The sequence below is a fragment of the Panthera tigris genome, chromosome C2 (genome assembly GCF_018350195.1).
Source record: "Panthera tigris isolate Pti1 chromosome C2, P.tigris_Pti1_mat1.1, whole genome shotgun sequence".
Lineage (NCBI taxonomy): Eukaryota > Metazoa > Chordata > Mammalia > Carnivora > Felidae > Panthera > Panthera tigris.
In genome coordinates, this window is record NC_056668.1 from 14,792,966 (window position 1) to 14,806,170 (window position 13,205).

Genomic DNA, 13,205 nt, shown 5'->3' on the forward strand with positions numbered 1-13,205 from the left:
GGACTAGTGCTCTTTTAAGCCACTAAACGTGTTGCAGTTTGCAATAGCAGCAACAAAAACTAATACAATGCTTTGGGGAATGATACAATGAAGAAGGGAAAGTGATAATGCAGGGAAGAAACAGCATCATCTGGAGTGAAATTTTTCAACCCATATGTTTGCAATGTCACATGTGATCTGGTATACAGAGGGATAGACATAGATAGTGTTTCATTCCAGGGACAGGGCTAGTATAAAATTGAGTTGCAATCAGTTGATACATTCAGTGGCGGAAGAATTTTCCTCAGTGAAGTTCACATTAATAGTATCAACTAAAATTGGGGAACTGGGCACAGACACTGAGGACAGCTATGCCATAGGAGTGTGGGTGAATAATAGACTAGAGAAGAGTAGTAAGACTGCATGACAGAAATAAGGACCCACTTGAGGTTAGTGGTGACGGACTGTCTATTTGTTTAAATTTTTTCGTTAGTCACATTTAGCCTCTGAGATCTACTGCAGAGCCCATGGAGAGTTGGGTTTAATCAAAACAGGTTTTGCTAAAGAAGTGAAATGGGGGGAAATGGGGTTAGAAATTGAGGGTGTGTGCAAGGGAATCTAAGATGCTTTAGGGAGAAAATGAGGACATGACCTAAGTTAGAGACATTAAAAAACATGGTGAATTAGTAAGCTGTCGATTTCAGAGGGATCAGAGAGTTATTGGCAATAGTGTAGGGAGATGGTGAAGGCCAGAGAGGGGGAAGCGTGAGGACATGCTATGGGAGGGTGAAGTTAATTAGATTAATATCCTGTGGGAAGTAGCTTTCTGTGGCTACACATTAGCGTACCCTGTGGAGTGTTAAGTCCAAACCATATTAAATCAACATCTCTTGTATGGTTGAGGCTATGTTTCATTTACTTCTAAAGTTACAGCTAGACACTGCCCACTAAATAAATAATAGTCATTGAATTTACATCTGTTGCATGTATTGTGGGGTTAGAAAGGTAGAATTAGCAAGACAAGTTAGGAAGACATTTCTCTGCTCTAGGAGAGAAGCTCTCTGAATCTACCTGTGTTCCCAACCAAATCACAAATGGCTGCATCTCCCTTAGAGGCAAAATCTATCCCAATTTTTAAAGATATGATTGCACTGTTTACTAGCTTTGTTGTTGCTATTGAAAACATAGCTGTAAGGTCAGCAATACAACAACAACACTGCCACAAAACATTGATTTTGATAGTCACCCATGAGCAAGAGTACCTTTGTGGGAGTCCAGGAGTTCAGTGGATAAGTTTCAGCACACAGTTGGACAAGAAAATAAATAAATAAATAAAAATAATAATCCGAGAATAAACGTATTGTGGAAGGTGAGAAGAACAATTTCACTTTACCCATATCACCCTTCCCCCAAAGCAGCACATCTCAGTGACAAGAAAGTACATCTCCACCTTTGATTTTGCTCATGGGGAAAGTAAAAAGCATATCAAGCGAGTGCCCGGCTTTGCCAGATCAGCCACATGGGATGCTGTTCAGGAGGCCCACTTTTGTCTTACGCTGTTCAGAATACTGAGGTGGACTGACATGGCTCAGGGGTTGAAAGAGGCTGGTGGCAAGACAACAGGACTTGGAATTCATTAAAGGGCCATGGATCCTATTTAACATACTCCATTAGGAAACCCACCCATGTGCCACCTGTGATCCTTCACTTAAGGACCCACCAACTGACTCATGCACATCCTCAGGGCTCCACTTGCCTCATCAACCCCTAGTGGCTGGTACCCTGCACGTGCCTTCATGGACAGTGAATGGGAGCCTTTGTAGAAGGCTTGTGAGAACATGAAGAAAGCTGGCCCATCTCTAGGATTGGAAGAAGGCAATAGGCTGAAAGTGAAGGGACGGAAATAGATAGTCCATACCAATGGAAGCCAAAAGAGAGCAGAGGTAGCCATACTTATAGCAGACAAAATAGACTTTAAGTAAAACAAACAAACAAACAAACAAAAACTATAACAAGAAACCAAAAAAGGTCATTATATAATGACACGGGGTCCAAATCATCAGGAAGATATAACTACTGTAAACATATATGCACCCAACTTTGGACACCTAAATTTATAAAGCAGATATTAACAGATCCAAAGGGAGAAATAGACAGCAATACAATATTAGTAGAAGACCTTAATGGCCACTTTCAACAATGGATATGTGGATCACTCAAATGGAAAATCAATAAGGAAACATTGGGCTGGAATTATATTTTAGATCAAATGGACCTCCCAGACATAAATAGAACATTCCATCCAACAGCAACAGAATATACATTCTTCTGAAGTGCACATGGAACATTATCCAGGATAGATCACATGGTAAGTCACAAAACAAGCCTAACAAATTTAAGAAGATTGGATTTACATCAAATATCTTTTCTGACCACAGTGGTATAAAACTAGAAATCAATTAACAGGAGAAAAATAGGAAAATTCACAAACATGTGGAAATTAAACAACACACTCTTTTAAAAAAATGTTTATTTATTTTGAGAGAGAGACAGAATGAGAGTGAGGGAGGGACAGAAAGAGAGAGGGATACAGAGAATCCCAAGAAGGCCCTGTGCTGTCAGTGCAGAGCCCAATGCTAGAATCAATCCCACGAACCATGAGATCACTGAGCCACTCAAGTGCCCCTAAACAACACACTCTTGAACAACCAATGGATCAAAGAAGAAACCGAAAGGGAAATAGGAAAAATAATCTTAAAACATGATAATGGAGGCACAACATATCAAAACTTATGGGATGCAGCAAAAACAGTTCTAAGAGGAAAGTTTATAGTAATAAAAACCTACATCAAGAAAAAAAAAAGACCTCAGATTAACCTAACTGTACATCTCTGTAAATTAGAAAAAGAAGAACAAACTGTGGCAAAAGTTATCAGAAGAAAGAAAACAACAAACATCAGAGTAAGGAAATGTCAATGAAAATCACAATAAGATTTCACTTCACACTTGTTAGGATGGCTATTATCAAAAAGTCAAAAGAGAACAGGTATTGGTAAAGATGTGGAGAAAAGGAAACCCTTGTAAACCATTGGTGGGAACATAAATTGGTATAGCCATTATAGAAGTTCCTTAAAAAGTCGAAAATAGAGCCATCATATTATCCAGCAATCCCATTTCTGGGTATATATCCAAAGAAAATAAAATCACGATCTCAAAGAGATATCTGTGCTTTCATGTTCATTGCAGTATTATTCACAATAACGAGTCATAATTATTCCAATATGTGGAAACAACCCAAGTGTCCACTGACTGATGAATAAAGAAAATGTGATACACACACATGTACACCCACAAAATTAAATATCAGTCTTAAAAATGAGAGAAATCCTGTCATTTATAACAACAAGGATGAACTTGGAGGACACAATGCTAAGTGGGATAAGTTAGACACAGAAGGACAAGTACTGAGTAATCTCACCCATATTTGGAATCTAAAAATGTTTAACTCATAGTAAGAGGGCAAATGGTGCCTATCAAGGACTGGGAGTTGGGGAAACAGGAAGCTATTTGTCAAAGGGTGCAAATTTCAGTTATAAGGTGAGTGAGTCCTAGAGATCCATTGTATAGCATGGTGACTATGATAAAGAATAATTTGTGTACTTGCTATAAGAGCATATCTCTTGTGTGGTTTCATTAAACAGGCACACAGATAATTAGGTGAGTTAATATATATGTTTATTAATTATTATGTGGCAGTCATTTCATAATGTATACACATTTGAAAGCATCGCATTGTATACCTTAATCATATGCAATTTGAATTTGCCAATCATACTTCAATAAAGTTGGAAAAATAAAAAAAAATAAAATTTAGAAAGGCAGTTATTCTAATTGTTGTTTCTTTGTAATTAAGATATTTTATTGTTGGTGTTCTATAATTAACCATAATACATCTAGAAAAGATATCTTTTTATTTATCTGCTTAGAATTAAATGCACTTCCTAAGTCTATTTGGTTGCCCTTTTGCTTTTTTTTTTTTAACTTTGCTGTGAAAAAGCTTTTGATTTTGATGTAGTCCCAACAGTTTATTTTTGTTTTTATTTCCCTTGCCTTAGAAGACATAGCTAGAAAAATGTTGCTACAGCCGATGTCAGGGAAATTACTGCCTATGCTCGCTTCTAGGATTTTTATGGATTCAGGTCTTACATTTAAGTCTTTAGTTCATTTTGAGATTATTTTGGTGTGTGGCGTACAAAGTGACCCAGTTTAATTTTATTGCATGTTGCTGTCCAGTTTTCCAAACACCATATGTTGAAGAGACCTAACTCTGACCACTTGGAAGTTCTGATTTCAGATTCTGACTCTCTGGAAAGTTCGTATTCATTATTTCTGATAATGGCCTTCTTCATTGTATACATCATCCCCAATTAAATGTAACTCTCATTAAACTTACCTTCTCTATCCTTCACAACACTCAAACTTTTTAAAAAATATTTTCCAACTTTTTTTCCTTATTACAGGCAAATAATTCTTTAAATGTATATTTCAATAATTTAAACATTACAAATCTCTTATAAAACGAATTTTACAGTTTTTTTAATTTTAATTTTTCTAGATTTTCCATTTGCTTTGTTTTTGTCTCAAATATGCCCGTTCATTTTTTTGTAAACTTTATTTTCTTCATTTGAATCTGTATTTTATTTAATTATACATATTTTTATTTCATAGTCTGTTCCCAATAATCTCAATATCAAGTGTTTAGAGGTCTGATTCTGCTATTTTTGTTCTTCTGCTAGTTCTCACTTATGATGTTTCCTTGTGTATTTGGGGATTTATGACTATGAGTTCTGTTTATTGAAAATCTGTCCATGGGAGGGGTGCCTGGGTGGCTCGATCAGTTAAGTGTCCAACTTCAGCTCAGGTCGTTATCTCAAGGTTCATGGGTTTGAGCCCCACGTCAGGCTCTATGCTGACAGCTCAGAGCCTGGAGCCTGCTTCAGATTCTGTGTCTCCCTCTCTCTCTCTCTCTCTCTCTGCCCCTCCCCTGTTCATTCTCTGTCTCTCTCTCTCTCTTAAAAATAAATAAACATAAAAAAAAAAATCTGTCCATGGGAATTCATTGAGGACTCCTTCAGAAGAGTTACATTTTTTCTAGTAGGCACATTTAGGCATTACCAACCCAGATTTGCTTTAAATTAAAATTCTCAGCCTGCAATTTTGTAGATCATGCAAATGGTCTTAATGTAGACCTAAACGTCTACGTGACCATGATGTCTCAGGCTACTTTTGAAACTCTAGACTGAGATAAGCAAATTTTCTTTTTTGTTCACCTTACTGGTGGACATTCTTTCCAGTTTGATCTTTCTCTTTTAAAGTTACTTCTCTTTGAGAATCTCATCCTTCTTCTAGGTTCTCTAAATATGAACCCAGGCTTTTGCCCAAGTCCTGTGGGCCAGCCATCATAACCAGCCATCCTAGGACACCAAGGAATGTTAGATTCCCTAAGGCTCTCATAGCTTTCTCTTTTGCTAGTTATCTAAGAATTAGGTTTCTGCTTAATTCTTATTTTCAAAATATTTCTTCTATTTTCTTGAAAACATCCTGTGCATTAAATACAGTGATTTTTTTTTCTTTTAAGAATTTTAGGGTTTTTTAAATGAGGAAATGATAGAACATTGACTTCCAATGTTAACAGAAAGTGATGAATGTGAAATGAAGTGCTGAATTTATATCCTGTGCTTAATAGCACAAGAAGGTTCTCTAATTAAAATTAAATAACCACCGACTTAAACTGCACAAAAATATAAAAACATCTTTCTCAGATTTTATGATTCATTTTAGTATCTTTCTTGTCAAGTAAATAACCTGCTTAAGAAATTGATAATTGGCCTCAATTTTCTTTCTTAAAAAATCTAAACTTTTCTTACTTCTTTTTATTATTTTTATTATTTTTGATTATTTTTAATGTTTATTTTATTTTTCAGAGAGAGACAGACGCAGTGCAGGTGGGGAAGGGACAGAAAGAGAGGGAGACACAGAATCCAAAGCAGTCTCCAGGCTCTGAGCTGTCAGCACAGAGCCTAATGTGGGGCTTGAACCCACAAACTGCAAAATCAGGACCTGAGTGAAGTTGGACACAACAAACTGAGCCACCCAGTCTCCCCTAAACTCTTCTTACTTCTAAGGCTCTCTAATATTTACCTCACCTTCATTCTTGTACCATATAAATCTTACTAAAATGTGTAAACATGAAGTTTTCAATTAAAGATATGACTCATTCCAATATGGAATGAACGTGTTTCAAAAATGTACTTAACCCATTAATGAGAGCCACTAGGTCAGGAGCCCTGGTTGCAAGAATACTTGAGGAAAGCCATACTGAAATAAGTCAAAGACAAGCCTCTTTAGTGTCCCAAGAGCAATAAAATATAAGGAATCTTCTGTGCAGAAATTGTTTGCTTTTTTATAGGAAAAAAAAAATCTCTAAATTAGCATGTAATTTCACAAAGTTTGAGCCCCAACCTATAGTAAATACCATGTAAAATATTTCCTAAAAATTAAATAATCCTTGGTTGAGTCTGTTAAGCCATGTGTCTGCGTGGGATTGAAAGGACATGTAGTTCTTATTTTGCCTTATTACTAGGTAGTATATCTTTTTTTTTTTCATTACAGGTATGGAGTTTATAACAGCAGGGGCTTTATCATTCTTGTCCACTTTTTTTTTTAATATTTTTAATGTTTATTTATTTTTGAGAGAAAGAGAGTGTGAGGGGGGAAGGGTCAGAGACAGGGAGACACAGAATCTGAAGCAGACTTCAGGCTCTGAGCTGTCAGCAGAGAGCCCAACATGGGACTCGAATTCACGGACTGCAAGATCATGACCTGAACAGAAGTCGGACGCTTAACCGACTGAACCACTCAGGTATCCCCCTTGTCCACTTTTCTATGACCAGTGAGTGCACAGTGGAGTGAGCTGACACATAGTAGGTGCTCAGATAATATGTCGAAGTAAAAAAAAATTAATCAATGGAACTGTCCCGATCTCTATGCCTTTTTCTCATATATTAATCTAAACTAGGATATCACAGGTGTATTGGACCCGAAACCTCCTTTTATATAAAATATTTGGTCATGTCCTATGGAATATTCTGAAATGAAAGTCACAGATGATATAAAATAGTCATTTGGAAATGTCATTATTATGTTCTACCTGTAACATAAGGAAAATTTAAAAGGAAAATAACTTATTTAAGATAATACATATTTCATGACATAATTGATTCAAACTTCTACACTGAAAGATATAAAAATTAGATGCTTGCTTCTATATGTGGATTCACTATCAATATGAAAGCTACAATAGATTAATATAGATGTTAGGTTTGAGATTCAAATTCCCTGACTACCATTGTCATAGATAACATGATTTTTTTCAAGGATGAACAGTTCTCAGTATAAGTTCCAAACAAAACAAAATTCAACATTCCCTGGAATTACTGGTCACTGCATTTTTGGGTTTTTCATTTGCATTAGAAAAAGCTTTTACTTCAAAGTAGAGAAGGGTTCTATGACAATGGTAAGCAGCTTTTCACACTATCCTCCAAATCCTTAGGAAGTTGCATGAGATACAGGACAATGCATCTTTGTGCAGGACATTCTTTTATGTCTTGCTTGTACAAGATAAACCAGTAGGTTTCCATTGATTAAATGCCAGTGAAGTTCCCAATCATTGTGGTAAACAAAGTCCACTCCCCCCAAATACACACACACTTTCAAAAATGCTCCTAGATGGTATTTTCTTCAATTACGCACCACTGATTGAGGAAGATCTTACCCATTGTTTAAAGGGCCAATTTGAACACCATACCTTCATGAGTATTTGCCAGTAATTCCTCTGGACATTATTTCATGTTTTCAATACGTGACATCTTTTATTTTAATGTTTATTCATTGAGAGAGAGAGAGAGAGAGAGTAAGTGGGGGAGGGACAGACAGACAGGAGAGACTCCCAAACAGGCTCCAGCGCTGCCAGGGCAGAGCTCACCCGGGGCTCCATCTCACAAACCATGATCAGCGACCTGAGCCAAAATCGAGTCCCACGCTCCACCGACTGAGCCACCCAGGCACCCAATACTTGACAAGTTTTGAAGTTTGTGCAGGTAGTATAGTGATCCCTAGTGTGTACTCTGCAATCCCCTAGTCTAGGTTTCTATTTCAGACACTTCCTGTGTCCTTGGGCAGTTGACCTAACCTCTCCGTGTTTCAATTTTCCCCATCTGTAAATAGCGAATGAAATCAAATCGGTAGCTATCTCACTGGATTGTTCTGAGGAGCAAATCCATGTCAGTTACAAGATTAAAGAGGTATCTTAGTACATATTAGGTATTTTTTTTTTTTTTTTTTACTTAGTACCAAGGTACTAGTCCTGCTTCTTTAAGTAGATGGTAAGCTCCTTGAAGGTGGGCCTTTTTTTTTTTTTTAAACAAAGGCAGGTTGCCCCATGCAGCACCTCATTTGGATATATCTGGAGTCTTCGAAGCTTGACTACCTAAGTTCTCCTACACACGGACCTTGAAAGCTTGTTTGAAGGTTCTAGGAGGGGAGCACTGCTACTCAAAATACCCTTGACTGAAAAACGGTCCTCCTCTATCGGGAAGGTCGTCCTCCTTGACAGAGTGAGCAGCTTCAGCTTCAGGAGGGAAGCACCTGGAATGGTAAGGGAGGAAAGGACACCCGCCTGGCCAGCTGGATCAACCGTGGCGATCAGTGGGATGACAGACGTCACAGCCACATGGCCCTGAAGGTGGAGCATTTGAACAATGGTGAATAAACTGCTGATAATGGATACGTATGCATTTGTTAATTATGTATATTTAGTTTGAGCCATTGCTGGACCACAATATCTTCACAACAAAACTCTTGAAAACGTGTTAGAATCACGAAGTGTATTTTGAATATTCCCACAAAAGAATTGTTACTTCAAAAAAGAGTGCCTAAAAGCAGGGGACCCTAAAACCATCTTTTCTTGTTACCGATTCATATAAAAAGCTTTTGGCCAAGTCACTGAGCAGCTCTATATTTTCACTTTTCCCACAACCGAGTACAGATACAGCACCTGCTCCTGCCCTCTCTCTTGGGAATGTTGTAAGGTTAGATAACGTGTATAAAGCCTTTGTTCCTCAGACCACAGTACAATTACCTGTCTTCTTATTAAAATGTTTCTGTCCTGTGACATCAGTCATTATAAAGGGTCTTGGTGAATCATGTCTCCTATGGATTCTCTCTGCCAGAGGAAGGTGTGCCTATCTCTTTTTTCTTAACCACGAAACACTACAAAACATTCACTACCTTATTACATAGTTGAGCAGTATTACATAAAACTTCAAATGTTCTCACCATCAGCTTTTATGGTCCTCATTAAAAAGTTCAAGAAAGTACAGAATTCGGATCGTGGAGAGTCTGGATTTTATATTTTCATCTTTCACAGTGAAGCATTAACTTTCAAATTAGCCATGGAAGAACCTGACAATTTGCATCCTATGCAAGCAAATGTATAATTAAGCGCCAATTGTTACTGACTTTTAATTTGTTTTTGTAAGATAAATCCGTAAGTTTTTAAGTCTAAAGAAGCGTGTAACTGGAGTTTAACTAAATGTACCAAACTTAAGGTAGCATATGGTATTGTAAAATGTGGCTCTGAGGCCACCCTGTCTGAGCCTGAATCTTGGCTTTAGGTCTTAGCTAGATGACATTACACCTTAGTCTGCGATATCTGGTATCCTTTCCTGAAAGATGTTGATGAAGATAATGCCAACCCTAGGGGGTTATTTTGAGTCTTAATGATGATAAGTAGTAATGCAGATTACATGGGTAATGATACACATCATCTGTGTGACACCTCTAAATGCTTACTTAAATGTTAACCATGATTCCTTGTGCTGGGGGCTTGTCCGGTATAATGCATCCCTACCCTCTACTCACTGGATGTCAACGGAATCTCCCCAGTGTGACCGGAAATGTCTCCAGATATTGCCAAATGTCTCCTGGGGAAAAATCTTCAGAACCACTGTTTCATAATATAATAAGTTTTATGGGGAGGAGGTGGAGCCTTTATGAAATGACATCATCTGTGAAGGCCAGAAGCAAACAGTCTAATGGGGGAAAGAGACCTTTAAAAGACGATGGATTGGGGCGTCTGGGTGGCACAGTCGGTTGAGCGTCCGACTTCGGCTCAGGTCGTGATCTTGCGGCCTGTGAGTTCAAGCCCGCATCGGGCTCTGTGCTGATGGCTCGGAGCCTGGAGCCTGCTTTGGATTCTGTGTCTCCCTCTCTCTCTGCCTCTCCCCCACTTTTGTTCTGTCTCTCTCTCTCTCTGTCAAAAATAAATAAACATTAAAAAAAAATTTTTTTTAAGATGATGGATCTCATTTGAACTGAGATCCATCCAAGCTTGAATTCAGGCTCTGAACAGTGTTGGCAGTCTCCGGTTGCCCCATTTCCTTATTTGCAAAATGTAGATTAACTGTTAGAACTTAGCAGATAGTTCAGAGAGTTAGCAGCAAAATAAATGCATAAAAGTAATAGTTTCTCATTTTATAGTTCGTGATTATAATAGATAAAGGACCCAAATCATAAGAGCAACAAATGTATAAAGCTCCCAGAAATAAAATCGGCAAAATAAAACACCCCAAATTAAGCTATCCACCATAAATACTAAGGGATATCAATAGGATAACTAGTATGAACCTTTTAATCTTGTGAAACTGTTGACCATTTTTAATATAATAATAGTAGTCACATGTTGCCTATCAGAATCCAATGTGGTTTTTTGCTATCAATTTGACACAACTATTTTAAAGTTCATCTGAAAGAAAAACCAAAAGTATTTAAAAAGTAGACAATAGTTATTTTTTAATAAAATTGCAATAACTAAACTGTTATATATTAATGTGAAAATAGACTAAAAAGAAATCCAACCCAATTACATAAACAGACAATATGAATAGATTTCTAGCAAATTATCAACACATGAGGCAGAATATAAAATCCAGAAATAATCTGAGTATATTTTTAATAAAATAATCTGAAAGCATTTGTTGAACCTATACTATCTTCCTGGAATTGGTATAAATATTGGGGATATAGTAGGCCATAAGACATAATATGTTCTTGTTTTCTTAGTTTACTAAAACAATTTAAAAATCAACTTATAGATTTATATTATAACGTTTAATGACGAAATGTGATTTTAAAGAAATTGTAAAGGAAGATAAAATGACAGAGTGATAGAGAAGTTCCAGTTTAGACTGAATGGTTACTGGTCAGGGAAGTCTCATCTTAATAGGTAACATTTGAGCAGTGATCTTAGAAAAACAGATGGGAGTCTCTGAACATATCTTCAGGGAAACCATGGAGGGCTCCTTGGCCAGAACAGTGGAGTTTTAGTCAAAGAAGGAACTAGGGACTATATATTGTAGGGATGCTGGATTTTATTCTATGTGTGATGGAAACACATAGGAAGAAGCAGGAGACATGATCTATGGAGAATAAACAGAGACAAAATGGCAGCAGTAAGACTAATTAGAAAATAATTTCAGTAGTGTAGTAGGTTGGACCATGATGTTTGTGGTGAAGAAGGTGAGAAGTAGTTAGACTTGGGATTGGAAAGTGAAACATGAAGAACCGCGATGGATGGCATGTTGGATATGGACCAAAGGGGTGAGTTAAGGATGCCTTGAAGGTGTTTGGTCTATGAAACTGGACTTATAGAGATTATATTTACTGAGACAGGGAAGAAGTAATTTGGGAAAATTTGGGTAATCAAGAGTCTGGTCATGGACCAATTATGTTTGAGGTATCAATTGGACCCCAATGTGGAGAAACACCCAACAGGCTGTTAGATGGATGAGCCCAGAGTTCAAGGAAGTGGCACCAACTGGAGATAAAAATTTGAAGATGTTATCAAGCCCCAGGCTGGATTAGGTCACAGAGAGTATGCCTGCAGAGGAAGAGGTATGGAGACCCAAGGTACTGGATGAGCCACGCATAGGACAATTTGATATAATATGTACATTTGTAAATTTTTTTCTATTATTGTTATAACAAATTGCCACAAACTTGTGGTTTACACTTCACAAGTTTATTACATTACAGTTCCAAAGGTAAGAGGTCCAAAACGGGTCCCACTGGATAAAATCAAGGTAGAAAGCCAGGACTGGGTGTGTTAGAGAGGTTTTTGTTGTTGTTTTGTTTTGTGTTTTATGGAACCTCTATAAAGAGAATCTGTTTCTTTGCCTTTTCCAGCTTCTAGAAGTTGGTTCATGACCTCTGCTCTCCATCTTGAGAGTTAGCAACATCTGGCTGTTTTTTACATGCTGCCATTCCTCTGACTCTTCTTCTACCTCCCACTTTTAAGAATCTTCTTGAGGGGTGCCTGGGTGGTTCAGTCAGTTGAGCGTCCGGCTTCGGCTCAGGTCATGATCTCACGGTTTGTGAGTTCGAGTCCTGCGTCGGGCTCTGTGCTGACAGCTCAGAGCCTGGAGCCTGCTTCCAATTCTGTGTCTCCCTCTCTCTCTCTGCTCCTCCCCCACTCGTGCTCTGTCTCTCTCTCTCTCTCTCTCTCAAAAATAAATAAACATTAAAAAAAAATTAAGGATCTTCTTGATTACCATGAACCCATCCAGGTGATCCAGGATAATGTTCTGATCTTAAAATCATCTGCAATTATCTAAGTTCATCTATATATTTAACTCCTCTTTTCCATATAACTGAATATATTTATAAGTGGCAAGTATTAGTATATGAACATCTTTGGGGGGCCATTTATTGTCCTTCCTACATTAATAAAGCCAGAATGTGTTAAAAAAAATGAGAAAACAATGGTTTATTCCATAAACGATGTGGATACAACTGGCTTTAAAATGTGAAAAAAAAAAGATTTAGAGTGAATCCCTCATCTCATCTCATATTAATTTAATGATCAATATATTAAAATATCCTTGGAAAAATCAGAACCTTACTGGGAATTGGAATAATTTATGGAAGAGCACACTAAGGATTTCAATAAAAGGATAAAGGAAAATAGTAACTGACTTGTGGCATATTAGCATTGTATGAAGTATGTACAACCAAGCAAAGCATAAGTAAATTTAAAGGCAGGTAACAACCAAGACTGTAAGTGCAGATTTCATAGTGTTATTTCTAATATATAAAATTACTGTATACTT